Raw genomic sequence first — 352 nt, forward strand, 5'->3', positions numbered from 1 at the left:
ATGATTCACACTTACCATGTCAAGTGAGTGTTTTATCATTTTAGTTTATTTTGAATTTATCTTATGATTTCTTTAAAATTTCAATTCAGCAGCATTGAATATCATGCCTCACGACAAGGGGACGTCACCGTGTCGGTGTTGTATCGCTACTATTATCGTTCAGTCGTTATGTATGTGAAAACGCCCAGTGGGCCACAGGTCACACACATGGGTGTCCCCACCAGTCACCAGTAAAATTATTGTTGTAGGCCTACTATTGTTCAGTTCACTGTTTGGTGTGGTGTGTGTACTGTGCAGTGTACTGCTCAAAAGCTCAATACGCACATGCGCATCAGGGCCTCTGCGCCTATCG

This window comes from Nilaparvata lugens, chromosome X, assembly GCF_014356525.2.
Source record: "Nilaparvata lugens isolate BPH chromosome X, ASM1435652v1, whole genome shotgun sequence".
In the NCBI taxonomy this organism is placed as follows: Eukaryota; Metazoa; Arthropoda; class Insecta; order Hemiptera; family Delphacidae; genus Nilaparvata; species Nilaparvata lugens.